Genomic DNA, 17500 nt, shown 5'->3' with positions numbered 1-17500 from the left:
TTGGTGAAGCTAAGCTGTAGTGTGATGGAATTCTGATCCTGGCAGTAACCAGTACAGCAGGCTTATGTCTGTCAGCATTAATTATCTGCTGGGTTACAGAACAATAAATGTATGTACATGCATAACATCACCCCTTCCCCTGAGGAGGATGGCCTTGTGAGCTCTATCGAAGATAACAGTACAACTCCTTACCAGAGAGACAAAGCAACGTATCAAGAAATTAACCGACTACAGTATCGGAACAGTCTAGGGTCCTTGAAACAGCTACAATCACAGAAGGACACTGTAATTTACAAGGTGCCTTGCAAGGCTGTGTTATTCTCATGGGAAAACATTTAATAATCATTACCTGAGCACTGTTGTAGGAATACAACGTTGTGGACTCTAGCGATGTAAATGCCTTGTGACTGACCACATCATTAATGTGTGCAAAAGATGATAGTATACCCAATGCTCATACAGCTGTTACATGTATAGAGTAAAACAAATGTCTAAACATTTACTGCATAGTTCTTTGCCTCCTGCTGCACAGTAGTAAAACGTTATTAATCTCAGCTTCATGTGTTATTGACTGTCATTTTGAAAATACGAATGAGTGTTACAGTTTGATTTAAACAACGTAATTGACAGATGTGTACGGTCTAGCATGGGAATAGGTCAAGCCAACCATCACAATGTCCATGTGTACCACATACAAACAGCCAGTAACACGCAGTAGTAGTGCATGAAGGCATACACGACTGTGGGAATAGTACAGGACATATGGCACGTGCCAAGTGCAGATGCATGACACAAACCCCAGGATGGGTGTCCCTGCAAAGAGGAACATGTGCCAACCACACCTCCCACAGATGTACCGCAATAAAAACACATGGCAAACACACAGAAACACTACTGTCCAACACACGACTGCAACGGAGCCTGGTCAAACACCAACATGAGGCATGCACAAACAGGGACTTGTGTAATGTTTGCCTTAACACCCCCCCATAGGCCAAAGAAGAATAGAATGGACATATGCATGTAATGTTGTGAAGGATGTGTGGTAGTCCTCGGTATCACAGTGTTAGGGACACAGATACACTGTCATCAACTGTGACGTATGTGCACTGTACACAACATACCTGCATGTAATACACAGGACAATCATGTGCCACAGAAATATACACTGGAGAAAGAGTATAGGGGATAGACAATTGTAAACGTGACAAACTATGAATATAGGTTCATACGTCCATAGGTACAGGGTAGGCCATCGTCCCAGGTTCAGCCATAACACTACACCATAGTTAGGATGACTTTGCCAACCTTCTGTGCTTCAGATAAAATACCCATGATAGTGCTGTACCTCCGTCAAGCAGGGATAATGATGTAATCCCTGGCCTATACCTGCAATTCCCCATCCAATGGACAACACACCCATGAACAAGGCTAGGAAGGATCTCTGTCTCACATGTACTGTGATGTAGATCCACAGCATTATGAGTGTCTGGGTGATATATGTGTCACTCCAACACATCCCATTAATGACCGTGACAAGGTAAATGTCACCTGCCCTAGTGGTTCTGAGGGATGCAGATACAGTAGGTGAAGCATACACATGACATATGGGTTGACATGGCCTTGTATGTCAGGCACAGGTCAACACTAAACAGCAGGTATGTGACGAATGTGGCAGGGGTCCTACAAGTGGGGCAGCATTACACAAAATGATGTCATCCTGCATCTGTACAACAATTAACCTATGAGGGCTTCCCAGCTGCTGTAGGTGTATGGTCAGATACAGTCTGAATGGGGCAATGTAGTAAATCATAGGTGTAACACGTAATGGGTACAAGGAGACAATGACCTAGCCTGATGTAGATGTGAATCCCTGCACAAACAGGTGGGCAATGTAGAAGTCCCACACAACCACGATAGCAACGTGTGTGTTGAATGAATGGTGACTGGCAAACTCTGTCCCCTGAACCCTGGTAATCACCCCTGTGCTGAGTGGACAGCCACCTATATGCTGGACAGGGGTGACCTAGTAGTTCTCCACAGGTATGATGTTGCATTACTGAGCATTTAGCTGTGGGACATGTCCCTGACAGCAGATATGCATATCTGGGAGGCTCCTTCGAAGGATATCTGTGTCAGATGTCCGTCCCACTATGGCACCTGTTTTGCAGTCATCTACAAACAATGTTGCCCACAAAACCCCTGTGTGTGCCTGTACCGTGGAAATGTAGATGTATGACAGGAGTGGACCCACGGAAGGGCCCCATGGGACACCACTTGCGACAGGCAGTAGGTCTGACACGCTGCCAGCAACTATGACCGTGTGGGTTGTGTCACATAGACAGTTTCCAACACATTCTGTGATGTACGTGTTCACATCCCAGCCAATGGGTTTATCAACGATACCTGTGGGGGGTAATGTGATGAAGGCCTTTGCCAGGTCAAGGTAGGCTGTATGGACTGCAACACCCCCATCAATGGCCTCGGTGCCTGTCCCGAAAATGTCACCCATGCTTTAAAGGCATGAACCGCCCCTGAACAAGACAAACCGTGTTGGATGCAAAGTATGCATGACCCCTATGCAGTCATATACGAGCCGCAGTATGATCCCTCCCCATGTCTTTGCAGATAGGTCTCCTCATGGCAATGGGACAGTAATAACCAGGCTCAGTGGAGGCATTGGCCCTGTGACGTGGGACTACAGTTGCCATGCGACACAACCTGGGTACCTTACCTGAGGTGAGGCTACAAAGAAATAGCTGTCCTAACTGTGGGTCTAATACCTCAATGAGATAGTGGAGTACACAGTGGGGTCACCAGCTGGTCTCATGGATGCTATGTCCACTACCCTGGAGAGAGCATGTCCCACCTGTGTGTAACAGAACATTTGGTGACCACAAACCGCTGGTACAGACATCTCCTCATGTGTGGGGGAGGGTGTGGAGATGTCCTTACTGGACTTGTCAGCCTGTTTGTTGGCAATGTGTGTATGTTGAGTAAACTCCACCTCTTTGTGAACCCAGTCAGAGCATATGTGGGAGTGACCTCCCAGGTGTTGAGCATAGCAACTGAAGGTGGTATGATTGTCAGCCAGGTCCATGTAGGTATATCTGTGGAAAGTGCCCTGGACCATGGCACGACAGTGTGTAACACTACACATATGATGACCAAGGGTGCCATACCTCACAAGGTGTCTGCTCCACCTTGTAGTAGCCACCTCCTCGTGTTGTACATCCTGTGTATGGCTGGGGTACACCACACTGGATGCTTGGCATTGGTACAATGAACCACAGTTGGGTAAGTCAATGCCTGGTTCATGCAGTCCTGTAGGTACTGGTAGATGGCAAATGTGATTGATGCAGTGGCTGCAGTACTGTCGACCACTGGCTCAGGGTCCTTAAAGGAGACCACAGTAGTGTGCAGAATTGTGTAGTCTGCCTCTGAGCAAGCAATGTGTATGGTAACTGGCAACACTCACAGCAACAGATGCCAATAGCAGAAGCCAATGTCCAAATAACATAGATTAAAGGGGCACTATGTCGTTTCAAAAATCAGTTTCTTGCCTCGGACCGAAGCTGAAAACATTGACACCCACTTAGCTAATCACCTCCCCCTTTGTGACATCATGCATGATGTAACTGTGTACCTACCCACAGCATCAATTTTTTTTAAATGTGTGTAAATCTGTAGTACAGTCTTGTTTTTGCTCCCTGAGGAATTAGATACCAGCATTTGCGTTCCAGTACTGCTTAAATTTGCGATTGCTATCATCTAGTGCTAGGAGTGACGATGATTACATTCAAGCCAGAGTTTTAGAAAAACATAACCCTTACTGCAAGCACTAGTTATTGAACCATTCCTCATGTTGTCATGGAATATAGTCGGATCTGCCTCTCAAGATACATGCCTTTGCACCTCACTGTAAATACATGCATTTGAGAACAGTACAGCTTTACCGTATTCCTTTTACATAGCATACACTCTTTTCTTTAAAAATGGAAACGGCTATTTGTAATTCGTGCTTCTTATAAATGCTATGCCTTCCTAAATGTCCATCCACATTAAAGCATACATCTCCAGCAGGGACATCAATGTACATATACCTGGCATGGGGAAAAATGAAATTATACATCTTCAGTCTTCTTTTTGCTGCATGCTTCGCTGTTATGAATGCCCGTGCTGCAAGTTTTAAATGTTACTGTAACTTGCACTTTCAATCAATGGCATTCTGCTGATGTCTTGCATAAGACTTCAGAATACCTCATTTGTCGAATGAAATAATCTAATAATTTTACTGCCTGGCAATAACTTTTTATATGAAAGAAGTAATGTGTATGATGGAAGGGCAGCAGCAAAAGCATAACCGTTACCGATCTTACGGAACCGGCAATCTAACCGTTTTATTTACGGAACCGGCAATCGGTCATTTTACTTACTGTACAGGAGTAAGGGAGTGCATTTTTTAACAAGGACAATAACTAGTTCTTCAGACATGTGGATAATTGAATCAGCAGAGTTACAGCTGACTGGCTTAATCCATCATAGCTTAGTGATTATTGCCACTTTCTGTTCTGGGCACATGTAGCGGTTCAGTTCTTCCGTTTTTTAAAAAGATACTTTTTTGCTTTCCAGCACACCTCCCAACTGTCCAGATTTTCACACAAGGTCCAGATATTTTACTTATACTTTTGGTCTGTACCTCAAAAGATTTGTGTTTTATGGAAAAATCACTCTATATTGCAGGGCCTAATTAATGCCATGCATTTCAGTGTTAGAAATTGCATGCTAACAAAAGAACTGTTATTCCAGCAACTTTATAAGATTACAAAAGCAATGTTTAACACCCATCACATATTTTTGGGTCATTGTCTGTTCATTAATTTCAGCTTTGTCCAGATTTCTTGTTCTGAGTGTTATGTTTGCCATTATTGCCATGCCATGGATTATTATTTTATCAGGTTTACTACTCGGATACCTGATAAATAAAATTGTTGAGCAACAGGATGACAGATACATTTATTAAGATTTTTTGTTGGTCTGTTTGCTCTTCTTGTAGTACTTAACTGTGGATATTGTTGTTTATTTATTGGCATTTGATTACCGAAAGTCCAACTGGGTAGGAGTCCATTTTAAATGGAGTCCTGTGAAGAAAATTTGCAAAGAATTACAAAACATTTTAAGACTAAGAATTTTACAGTGTTAAACAATAATACAAAAAATGAATACAGTTTAAACAATTAAACCAAATTATAATACAGAGTATGAAAATATTAGTTAAGAATAGATGCAAGTTATATGGCAATGTTTTCATAGTTAAAGAAATTTTATCCAGTTTATAGAGAAAGTAATGGTAAGTTAGTATAACACAAACAGAAATTGCAATAAAAAGTCAGGGAAAAGCAGGTCTATTGTATATTTAGAGAGAAAGCCAAGGGAGAGAAATTGCTAGAAGTAAGGAATTGAGTGAAGAAGGAAGAGTAAAGAGATGAAAGGTACGACTAGGTATTTGTCTACATTTAGGGATATCCTGATGGTGAGTAAGAACAGGTCCAGCTGTTGGATAGGAAGTCATTCAGAATGGTTTTGAAGGATGGGATGGAGGGTACTGACCTGATGGATATAGGTAAGGGGTTCCACACCTTAGCAACATGGCACGAGTACAGACAATGCCCAGCAAATTTGATTGGTTTTGGACAGACAGGAGGTTTTGGTCACTGGAATGTAATAATCGACTAAGAACATAGTTGTGTAGAATATTATTTAGTGTAGGACAGACATATGGATTTGGGATAATTTTATAGTTGGTAAGAAGCTGTGTATATGTTACTTGATGGGGTAGTTCTAATCAATTTTTGCTTTTTTTAGTGCTATTCAATGTGACTTCTGAACGGTGTATTTGCTGCACGTTTAGCTACTTTGTTATGGCGTTGCTCAAATTTTTGTGATGACTTAAGATTAGCAATGATGGGCTTACCATAAAGACGTGTGGGCAGCAGATAAGTAATGGCAAGTGTAGCTTTAGTTACATTGGTGATAAAGTTTTTGGCTCTAAGCACAGTTTTTAATGAGTTTTTCTTATGCAACTATATATATGTAGGTCGAATTTAAGATTAACATCCACAATCATCCCTAATAATTTACTATTAGAAGTGACTTCAGACTTTATTTTTGTTTTTCCATGGGAGAGTGATTTTGGTGGAAAAAGTAGCAGTTTGTTTTTATGTTTAGGGCTGGGCATGAGTTGAGTAACACAGCTGTTTCAGTTGCTTTTAAAGCTTCATGAGTAATTTTTTGGAGGTGAGACACATAGTCAGATGTGTAAATGAGTGGAAACATCTGCGTACTGTGTTAGGGGGATCTGTTCTGTGAATGTGTTGAGGGTGATGGCGATAATGTTAAAGAGGAGGGGACCAAGGAGAGAGCCTTCTGCTACACTGGTGGTGATTGGGAGGTATGGAGAGATGGTGGACTCTGATTTTACTGACTGATATCTATTGGATTGGTAGCCTCTGAGCCATAGAAGGGTGGGCTGCGAGAGACCTAATGAGAACATTTGAAGTAGACATTTGCTGTGACCAACTGTGTTGAAGGTTTTAGACAAGTCTAGAAATAAGTAGACTAGTTTGCCAATATCTCTAGCTTTATTGACAGTTTCTATACAGATTAGAAGTGCAGTGTTAGTACTATGGGAAGGATGGAAGCCATGTTGTCTGGGAAATAGGTGCTTTTCCTGCAGGAGATAGTTTAGCAGTTGTTTTTGAGAAGGAGGGTAGGATTGTTATAGGTTTAAAGTTGATAATGCCACGACTTTACTTAGGGTGCTGAGAGTACAGTACATCAGTAGAATGGCAGAGATGTGCATTCATTCCCTTTGTGCAGACAGTATTATTTGCTTCCACTGTCAGCTTATTTAGCCTTCTGTAATGATGCCATAGCTCTCAGCAGAATCAAGGACAAATGCAGAAATAATGAAGGACAATCACAGATATTCTTAAAATATTACTACTATTAACTTCCAAATCTTAACTTCAGACGAGAGAATAAAGGAACATGAACTAATTATCAATTTCTGAGGTCTATAGCTCAAATTATTGCCTTTATTTAGAAAATGTAATCATCTTTTCTCTGTTACTAGTTTTAAGAGAGATTAAGAGTGTGATAGCTAAAATTTGAGTCAAAATCAGGGATATCCCTGAAAATCAAGGATAGTTGAGAGGGTTGAATAAAGCAATTACAGTGTATGGAGACTGGTACAGCCATCTCACATCAACGCTGACTTATTAATTTGGAAGGTTTTCATTTATGTGATGACATAAAGGACAAGATTGTCTAATTGTAGTTATTAATGCCCCACAACACTGCAGACTGTGAAGTGGCCCTACTTCAACAGCCTGTCAAGGTGGTAGTTATGGTTTCCATAGCAGATAGGGGTATTTGTTAGCAATGTACCTGAGGCATTTTTGTATACAGCCACTGGCAGTTTACTCAGAATATTAAGGGTATGCCTGATAATAAACTAACTCAGAATATTAAGGTATGCTTGATAATAAGCTATTTTCTGTGGTACACAGTTTTATTCTAGCTACTTTCTGTGTTACAGGGTTTGATTCTGTCTAATTTTGTCTCCCTGTTGTGTGACATTGAGCAAGTGACAATGCTTTTAGGACAACTGGAATTTGGTCTAGGCTCCTCAGTCTTCTCCTGGCATGCATGCCTAGTAAGTAGTTATGAATCTACAGTACAGAGAGTTACATCTCACAAGCATGGGACAAATCTTGAGCGCACACACACACACACACACACACACACACACACACACACACACACACACACACACACACACACACGCACCAAAACCAGGGGAGAATGTATTAAAAAACAACTGCTAGTAATACAAAGTTGCTGTGTTGGAAATTACCTTGATCTCAAAGTAGTCCTGACAGGCAATGTATTCCCTGCATGTGGTAGAGCTAAGAGGCAATGACAGCTAGATTCCTTTGGCCATTTCACTATATGTGTATAACTTTTAGTCCTTTTTGTTTGCCTCTTATTGCGTTTCCCTCTCTCTATACATACAAAATAAAATAGTGTTGTATATGAGTAAGGACAGTGATGTACATCATTTGGATATACATTCAAAACTAGATTGCCAGTGTACAATGGTAACAGCCCTAATTGCCATGGAGTTAGCAGTTCTCTGCCATCTGAATACAGTATGCAAGAAGGCCATGATGAAACTAACATGAAGTGATCATTTTCATCAAGCACAAACTTTTCCAAAGGCCTTTTTGCCAGTAGTAATATGACCCAGGAGTTATTATATGTAAGGAAGAGGTTGTGAAGATAGGTGAACCTGGTCCCAAACCAAAATTCTATGATGCAACACTTTTTAGGAAATTAGCTTAATTACATATTTTCAGTATATTGGTTCCCCATGATAAGGATGAAATCCCACTGCATTCACCTATCATAGACATGATCCTTACCATGGTGTGTGTGTGTGTATATGTATACTATGCATCAGCCTCAAGGTCACATAAATCCCGTGTAGATTTTCTAGGCAAAATGTGATGTGTAATTGGTACTTATCGGGAGACTAGCCACACTGCTGCACTGCCTTCAGTTGCATTTCTGACATAGTGTCTAGCAGCCTTTGGTGGCACATATCTAACACTTTGGTATGAACTACTTATTTTCAATCTTCAGCAAGTAGTGTTTTATTTATTTATTTTACATTTGTTTACCGGGTAGTGTCGGGCTGGGCTGGATTGCCCGTTCTCAGTGTAGACCCGGGGAGAAAAGCTCCAGTTACAAAACATTACAATAATAAAATGCAGAAATTACATCAGAATGATTGCAGTAAGATACAAAAAAATTACATAAGAGAATTTAAAATTAAAAAAATAAGTACAGTATTTACATCAGAACTAATAGAAAATTGAATAATACTCAAATGTAATTGTGACTACTATTCTTATATTAATAGCTTCAAGTAGAGATACAGCAAATCACTAGTGATATGGAAAACAGTTTAGAGCTGTAAAGGTGAAAAGCAGCTGAAGAGCTGGCATGTTTATTCCGAGATTGAGAATTTAATGCATTTAAAAATGTTTGCATAACTGAGACAGCAGGTGAAAATTAAGTCAGATGTGAGAAATGCAATGTAAGACAGTAACAATGTGGCTGAGGAGAGAGGACTTATCTGGGTTGGCTACAGGGGTAAAGCCAGTTATTTTTTAGATATTACTTTAATTCCATTTTAAAAGAAGAGTAGCAGTGGGTGCTTTGTATATTAGGTGGGAGAGCATTCCAGGACTTAGCTATTTTGTTGGAGTAGTAGGAGTCACCATGGTAGTTATGGGATTGTGTTATTTTGATCTGTGGCTTGTTAGAGAATCTTAGGGGTCTGCAGTTTACCTGTGGCTGGAGAAAAGTTGAGATTGTGGGACAGGTATGTGGGCTATGAATGACTTTGTGGGCAATAGTGAGTTGGTTTAAGGTTAGAAGGTTTGAAAGTTCTAGCCAGTTTAGTTGTAGTAGAGCGGTTCAGTGATGGGTTTTATGGGGTTGATTACTGGAGAACTTGGCGATTTTGTTGCAGCAGAATTCAAGATTTTGGAGATCTGCCTTGCGAAAGTTGGTAAATATATGTGAGCAACGGAGAAGTGTAGAGAGAAGTTGTGATCTTGCTGTGGCTAGCCTGGCTTGGGGAGTCAGGTAGGGTTTGGCCCTATAAAGTGCACTGGGTTTACAGTTCACTTTTTTGATAGTTAGGGAAATGTGAATATCAAATATGAGATGATTGTCTATTGTGAGACCTAGGAGTTTGGCCTGGGTGGTAGGTTCAATTATGGTACTATTTGAGGAGTGGATTGAGAGAGGTGGGTAGTTGGTCTTGTTGGATTTGTTTGTAAAGATTATTAATTTGCGTTGAAAATTAGTTGGTTGTTGGATAGGTAAGTCTCAATATCTTGGAATGCTTTTTGTATTTTTTCTTGTAGTTTTTGTGGGGAAGGGACAGAGCAGATAAGGGATGTATCATCTGTGTATTGTATGATTGAGGCTAGTTGGGTAGTTGTATTCAGGTTATTAGTAAATGTTATGAAGAGGGGGCCAAGTATCGAACCTTGGGGTACACCTGTAGATACAGGCAGTAGTGGGGAGAGTTTATCCCATTTAGAAGCCTGCTGATGGTTTGATAGGTAACTAAGAAACCATGTTAGAGATGCTGGACTGAGATTGTAAGTAGCAAGTTTATTTAGTAGTAGTTGGTGGGAGAGGGTGTCAAAGGCTTTTGACATGTCCAGGAAGATTGCAGAGACTAGTTGTCCATTGTTCATTAAGTGGTGTATGGTATTGATGAAGGATAATAAGGCTGTGTTTGTGCTGTACCATTGTCTAAAACCATGCTGAGTATTGGAGAGGAGGTTGTTAGAGTTAAGGTGGTTGAGGAGTTGTAGGTGAATACATTTTAATGGGATTTTGGATACAGGTGGGAGGATGGATATGGGGCGGTAGTTGGAAATGTCTCTAGATGGGCCTCCTTTGTGTAGAGGAATGATGTGAAATACTTTCCAGAGGAGGGGCCTCCTTTGTGTAGAGGAATGATGTGAAAGACTTTCCAGAGGAGGGGCCCATATTGTTTGGAGACTGAGCGCTTGATTAGTACAGAAACTGGGCAGGCTATAGATTGGGCAGCAATTTTTAGGAATTCATTTGGCAGTTGATCAGCAGCTAGACAGCAAGGTTTTAGTTTATGAGCGTTTTTATGTAGGATGTTTGAATTGGTTTAAAAGAGATTTCCTTTACAAATGTAAACCATGGTTGTACTGTGTAACATGAGCTTTGACAATGATATCAAAGAGTAAAAGTTGGGGTTGGGGATGATATAATGGTTAAGGTGTTTTTCTCACACAGGCAAGGTACTTAGCTTGATTCTCACCTTTGGAAGGGAAATTGGCTAGGCTTAAAATGACCCACATGTGCAGCTAGCCTAGTACTTACCTATGAATTTGGATTATAGCCTTTTTCTTATTGATAAATAAATCAATGACACAGGTAGAAATAGAATACAATTGCAACCACCAAAGCAAAACAAATGTCAATCGTACATTCAGCTTAGACATGCAGTTGCAGACATTTTGGACTCCTTGTAATTATGTTTAAATCGCCTTGCTCTGGAAAAGGATTTAAATTCTTGAAATAAAAATTGCAGACTATTTTATGTGACCTTACCTTCTCTCCAGAGTGACTCAAATATTTTCATTAATATTGTTATTTGTGTTTATTTTATCAGCTTTAAGTAATATACTTTGTGCACATAATATTGCCATCACACCCTGTTTACTGCTGTGGTTTCCCTGATCTGTCGAGTTTGCACTCTAACCAAATGCCCTGCGTGTCTGCAGCATATGGTCCACTTCTGATATTATGAGTAACAAGTCAACATATATAACTCTACTTATTCAAATGACATCTCTGTATATGTTAACAACTCTGCTGTAATTAATTTTTCTTTCTGGCTAACCTTTGTAATCTAATTAATACTCTAACATGTTTAATTATGTAAATGCACTACTGTTGGAGCTTTTCTCCTTGGGTCTCCAATGAAAACGGGCTTGTGCTCAGTTGGACAAACCCGGTTAACAAATGTGAAATAAATAAATAAATAAAACATCAGCCATGGATCAAGGTGCTCTGATACCAAGTACACTTGGGAGCAACTTTGTTTCAACATGAATTTTGGGCAAGACGTGCACATGTTGGAAAATGGTTTGTTAGATTTAGGTCACATAAATACAGCTTCCATGGGACCTGACAATATCCCTGGCTGTGTTCTACATGAACTACAGAGTGAACTGGCACCTCACTTGTGTGCCCTGTTCAATCACAGCCTCACCTCAGGCTTTGTCCTTACCGAATGGCGCACTGCTACAGTCATCCCTCTCCACAAAGGAGGAGTGACTACAGACCCTGGAAACTATTGTCCCATTAGCCTGATGAGTCTGATATGCAAAGCTATGGAACGCATCATCACTGACCTAATAAACAAGGATATAGGGAATCTCTAAACTCTGGATCCCACACAGTTTCGTTTTGTGAAGGATAGATCATGCCTGCTCAACTTGGTCAACTTCTTTGAGTCAATCGCCAGAGCTTTGGATGAAGGCAAGGTGGTTCATACAGCCTACCTTGATCTGGCCAAGGCGTTTGATACCAATCCCCATTCAGGAATCATAGAAACACTCACTAAGCTAGGCATCAACCCCTATATGACTAGATGGGTTGCAAACTGGCTCACAGATAGAACCCACAGTGTGAAAGTAGCAGACTCCAAGTCAAACTGCTGACCAGTCACGAGTGGAGTCCCACAGGGTTCGGTACTCTCCTGTTTGGTATCTACTGCTCTGTAGTCCAGGCCAACATGAAAGGTCTCTGGCTGACAAAGTTTGCAGACGATTGCAAGTTGGGAGCTATTATTAACTCCCCAAGTGATGTTGATATCCTACAAAAAGGCCTCACTGAGACCAAAGAGTGGTGTCAGAACCATGGTCTTAAGCTCAATGCGAAAAAAATGTGTTGTCATCCCCTTTGGGAAAAGAACAGTTCCCATGAATTACCACATCAATGGTAGTCCTCTGAACACTGAAGGTGTTATAAGAGATCTGGGAACACAGGTTGACAGCAGCCTCATTTTTGACCACCACATTGCCACTGTGGTCAGAAAGTCCTATGTGAAACATCTCATTACTTAGGCTTTTGCATCCAGGAAGAAAGAGGTCATTGCCTCCCTCTACACTTCCCTCATTAGGGCAATCATCGACTACAATGCCCCATTTGGCACGTACCTCACTAGACACCTGCAACAACTTGAGAGGCTGCAAAAATACCTCACAAAGAGAATCCTAGGCCTTAAACACTTGTCCTATGTGGACAGACTCAAAAAAAACTCCAACTATTCTCTGCTTTATATCACCTACTTAGAGGCGATCTCTGCTTGACATATAAAGCCATGTCTGACCCAGCTCTGTCAGAAATGCTGCATCTAAAGAAATCCCAAACCCTCCACACCACATGCTCCAGTGACCTCAACTTCATTACCACAATCAACAGGATGTGCTGGAGGGACAGGTTCATAACCCAGAAGCTGCCCATGCTGTGAAATAGACTTCCCATACATGTCAAACAGAGCACCTCACTGACCCTCTTCAAGAGAAACCTTGATGAGTGGATGGGAAATCGAAAATTCACTCCGGGGATTACTCTAGTGGCTCTACTCAACAGAGGCATTGGGAACTAAGGTTGGGTGGTACAATATCAGGACAATCCTATCGGCTAGGTTTGTAAAGGCTCCAGGGCCATTAGCCTAGTACACACCTATGAACCTATGGGCTTAGAAATAGAGGCTCCATGAGATGTGGCTGTATGTAATGATGTGTTTTTTTTTAAAAGAGTTCATTCAGAGTTGTTGAGGGAGTTTATGTGTACTTTATCTAGGAGGTCTTTGAGGTTTAGGTAGGTTACATTTAAGTGCCTCAGAATATGTGAGTCTGTGTGTTTCCTTTGAATTGTGTGTGATGGGTGCAGGTTGTGTACTACTGACAACTGCATTGTCATTAGAAGTGATTTTATGTGAGGGCTTTGCCTCTAGTGACATTGTGTAAATACATCTTTCACAAACCGTATCAGTTTGAGAATTTACTGGTTGTCAGTAAACATGAATCAATGTCTACATTGCCTCAGGATTCCCTTATCCACCAAGCTGGTAATGGAGATAGTGGGAAAGGCCATATCCATGACTAAAGACGCTTCTGTATTGATTAGACAGTTGCAGATATTTATATTTGTTTTGTTGAGTGTACTCATATTTCATTGTAAGAAGTTTTTGCAGAAGACTGTAATAAACATGATTTTTTTGTGTGGTAAGAAGCTGGAAGTGAGAAAGGGAAAAAGAGGCCCACTCCTCTAATGTGGTAAATAGCTGCATATGTGTTAGCACACTCTCTGTGTGTACATATATGTGTCATGTCTTTTAACTTTTTACTTTGGAATTATGGACAAAGAAAAAAATAATTAGGGAAAAGCTTGTGTATTAGGTACTCTTACTGGTACTATTAACTCAAAATAACTTCTAAATTTAGGATGGATGTGATCCTCCAAATTCAGGAGAGCTGTGAGGTGCGTGTGTGCATGTATAGTAGACCTTTATGGTTTATGCTTGCAAACTGATTACTTTTTGGTTTCATTAAATTAAATAAATATGTATATGCATACACACACATAAATAAATGATATATTTAATAGCAAGGCTTCCATAACAAGATGGAGGAGGGTTACAAATGGTATTCATTATCTTTACAGAAACCCTGCTGTGAATCCTCTTCCACCTACCCGGTGGCTGTGCTTTTGTGTTGTAACTAGTGTTGATGGCAGATATAGGCTAAAATGATGTGCTAATAGCATGTGTTTGTGTTGCACAGGGACCAATTTGCACACATTTAAAGATCATCACTTGTGATTGTTCTCTCACATTTAATGAGATTGCTTGCTAAAGCTTGGACAAATTTCCAATTTATCCTTTTATTTATCCTTTTTTATTTATTTTTTAAATTTATCCTTGGACAAATTTGGATATGAATATGTGAATAAATGATTTATACTTTAAATGGCTGAAAAAAAATGTGTTATGAGCTACAGCTGACCTAAGTAATACATTTTTATTATTTATTTATATTTATTTCATGATAATCAAGCAGTACATAACATACTCAGAATCCTATTAGCAGTTTCCCCTGCTGGTAAATATAGCAAGGTCAGAAAATGAAACTTTGCATCTTTTCTAAAGAGAAGCTCACTGCTAATCGGTTTCCTAGCTTTTCGTATATTCCGCTATACAGATTTGGGTTACTATATGTATTCATGGATTCCAACATGTTTTTGTTTCACAGCTTTCTGAGGAAAACAATTTAATGCATTTTCAATTCCCTGTATAAAAAAAAACTGATAGGATCATAGGAACTTACTTAATTAATGGCAAAAAAAACTTTTAAACCTAGCCATTCATGCCCCAATTTTCACAATTAGTATTGCCCAATGGAATTGAATGACTTTGGTATATAGGTTCATAGGATCATAGGAGGTTACTAAGATATCAACTCAAAGATCATTTCAAGCCTTGCCATTTCACCCAATGTAATAGCAGAGATAGTCTAGTCAGTACGCAGGGATTGTATTTAGTAATGACTGCCCACATCCAGGAGGATTGGGGGGACTATCTCCAGTAAGAATTTATGGTGCCCCATCCACTCAGCCAAGCTCCTTTTCAGGTAGATTTGTTGAGACGACAGCACTGATATTGCAGTAAACTGAACCACAACATTACTGAAGTGTTTTACAAGGAAAGAAGACAGTTGGCCAACATTTAACAAATTTACACACCAAAATATGTCACACACACCCAGATGGAGATGGTATGCCCCAAAACCCCCCAATTGGGGGCTACCCCCCACACTATTCTACCTATATATATCAACTCGGGGATCTCACTACATTGGGGAAAAGAGCAAAATTCCCACTATTGGCCAAGTGTCTCTGTTCCCTCTATAAAAAAAAAAAAAAAAAAAAAGTAATCTTCAGGTTTAATTTATTGAAAGTTCAGTGTTGCCATCTGTGGAATCTGGAATTCGGTTAAGTGTAAATTCAGTCTACCTAAGTAAATCCTTGTATGCCTAATATATATATGTTTTATATATATATATATATATATATATATATATATATATATATATATATATATAAAATATATATATATTTTATACACACACACACACACGCATATATATATATATATATATATATATATATATATATATATATATATATATATATATATATATATATATAGGTTTGCTATCATATCCTAGCACCAGCATTGTGTGAGTGTTCAGATTTCTGAACCATGATATCGGAAATCACAAGAACAAATCAAATGAATGTAGAATGAAGTATTTTGATAAAGTCGATATCGCAGAAATGTTGACTTTACCGAAAATAATACACTTTCGGTCAACAGTAACAGAACGTTTTTGCAGGGGGTAAGCCCCCCATACCCACTGCTACCTAGCTATACAAATTCCAAGATCACACTACAGTGAGGGAAAGGGTACATTTCCTGATCCGCACTATAGTGCAATCTGAATGAAAATGTAGAAAGTCACAACAGTGAATGCTCTATTGCATTCACTGTTGTACATTTCTATATTTTGCATTCGTGCTTTTGATTCTACCAAATGGATCGATTCGACTAATGTGAACTGCACTGGGAAAGTTCACTGGGCCTGAAATGAGCCCATTTTCAGTGGAGGCTCATGGAGAAAAGATCCACAAAGATACATACAAAGAGAATATAATCACATATGGTGCATAGAATGTATTCACATACACATGAAAGTAATATATCTGCAGGTGCATAGCTGTGATGAGATTAAATGCAGAGTGAATATAGAAGGAGATACAAGTGCAGAGGATGGATAGGACCAGTGTAGATATATATAGATATAGCCATATACAGTATGTATGTATGTATGTATGTGTGTGTGTCTATGTAAATGATGAGTGGATGTGAGGTACAACTAAGGACCACAGCTGAGTTATCAATGTGCAGATCAAGCACATTTCTAGTCTTCTAGGACATGCAACTACTTATGTTTACAATTATTTCCAACCTCCATTATAACCAACAATTTCAAAACACAACTTGGCAACCAGAGATGAATAAAAGAACTTTATTATACATCTCTAAAAATACATAGCACTTTGGCTCACTGCCTCTACATATTTGTAATGTGTGCTTATTCCCAATTTAGTAAGTGACAACAGTATTAGTCAGAACATTTTGGGTAAGAATATCTCAATCACTAGTGCTTAATGGTTGCATTTTTGTTTTCAAGTACTTGTTATGTGCTACTGAAAGATGACGACCATGCAGTTGCATGCATATAGTTGTCTGCAAATTATGTGTTGAAGCAGTTCTGCATCATAATCTGAATCCAAAGTGTTCATGTCCCGTCTTAATTTCTACTACTCTGCGTTTTCATTTATCAGTCACTCTCTCTAGAACTTTCATGCAACGTGACAGGAGTTATATAACTCTGTACTGCACACAGCTGTAAATGTACCTTTTCGTCTTGAACACTCGTATTAGTATGCTTATTCTTCAGTCACCTAGGTTACTCACATCTTTGAGTACTCTCCAAAGCCAATTCTCTCCTATCCATCCATCCATCCTTCCATAACCCCCTTTTTTCCCATTCTTGGACATGGGGTTGGGGTGTCACTTCAGCAGTGACAATCATCTAGGGCCAAGTTTTACACCACCAGGTGTCTAGCCCTGCCGTGGTAGTTCTTCCACAATACACAATCACATGCACACTCACATCTATGGCCAATTTAGAGTGTCCAATCCACCTACTGCATGTCTTTGGAATGTGGGAGGAAACCA

Source organism: Protopterus annectens, chromosome 13.part0, assembly GCF_019279795.1.
Source record: "Protopterus annectens isolate FY-2018-M chromosome 13.part0, PAN1.0, whole genome shotgun sequence".
NCBI classification, from domain to species: domain Eukaryota; kingdom Metazoa; phylum Chordata; order Ceratodontiformes; family Protopteridae; genus Protopterus; species Protopterus annectens.
This window is presented reverse-complemented; position numbering follows the sequence as displayed.